Source organism: Triticum aestivum, chromosome 5B (assembly GCF_018294505.1).
Source record: "Triticum aestivum cultivar Chinese Spring chromosome 5B, IWGSC CS RefSeq v2.1, whole genome shotgun sequence".
Taxonomy (NCBI): domain Eukaryota; kingdom Viridiplantae; phylum Streptophyta; class Magnoliopsida; order Poales; family Poaceae; genus Triticum; species Triticum aestivum.
In genome coordinates this window covers 336,143,959-336,145,113 of record NC_057807.1, presented here as the reverse complement: position 1 = coordinate 336,145,113, position 1,155 = coordinate 336,143,959, and positions in this window count along the sequence as shown.

Genomic DNA, 1,155 nt, shown 5'->3' with positions numbered 1-1,155 from the left:
CTATCCGGTACACATATTTTAAACAACATATTTTTTTCATTCAAGATATAAAGGTATTTTACATATTTAAAGAAAATTATAAAAATGACGCTAATCGTCGTCGCTAGCCGCTAGCAGGTCGATCACGACGGCGCCTTCGCCGTCATCGCTGTCATCACTGTTGTCGTCATCCCAGTCGTCGGGGTCGTCGTCCTCTGCCGGCGCCGCCTCCTCGTCCTCCGTCAGCGCCACCATCGTGGCCTCCTCTGCTGCCATGGCCTCGGCGGCTTCGATTGCGGCCGCTGCTTCCGATGCCCGTAGGGTGACGTGCCAACCCGGTGTGTCATCCGGATCGCCGTCCTCGCGGAGGATGACTTGTTCCGGCGGCAGCTCCATGGCGGGAGGAACGACCGGTGCACGTGCGGGCGCAGCCGTCGGGGGTGCTGGTTGGCGGGCAGCTCCACGATGGCGCCCCCGCGGGGCCGGGCCGTGTGCTGGTGCCGGGGCGCGAGGGCCGCCGCTCACGCCAGTGAGGTCGGGGGTGACGCCGGCCGGCGCCAGGCGAAAGGCGGCGATCACCTCATCGTAGACCTTGCCTTTCCAGAAGGCATGACGACCTATGATGTTGTGGCGGCCGCCGACGCGTGTCCGGAGCTTCTCCGGCGTTGCGCCGGGGCCAAGCGCCGTGTAGCCGTCAGCACTGATCTTCCACTACTGGGAAGACGGCAGCCCGGCGGCACGAGGAGGCCATATCGGCATAGCTCCGCCGTCTCCGGGTTGCCGAGGCTCGACGGCCAGGCGCTCGGGGCGTCGTCGTCGCCTCCGGCATTGCTGCTCCCACGGTGGTAGGACATCGCCGACGCTGGTTTTCTCGACGGCGGGCAGGACGTGGGGTGTGCATTCGGGTGTGGGGTGCCGGCGCCGGGGCGAGGTCTTATAGCCGTCCGGGTGACGGGAGGTGGGCGGCCGGCATTACTGCTCATCAATGCCGACGCCTCAGGATGGGACGCATCGACGGGACGGGGCGATGGGGGCGGTGAAAGGCGAGGCGACCGTCGACAAGATAGGGCGTCAGGGGTGGCAGACGACGCAGTTTGACCGGGCGACGTGCGTCAGTTTGACCGGACGACGCGGTTAGACGCCACCCGTCATGCGGGGTACGTGGGGTGACGTCAC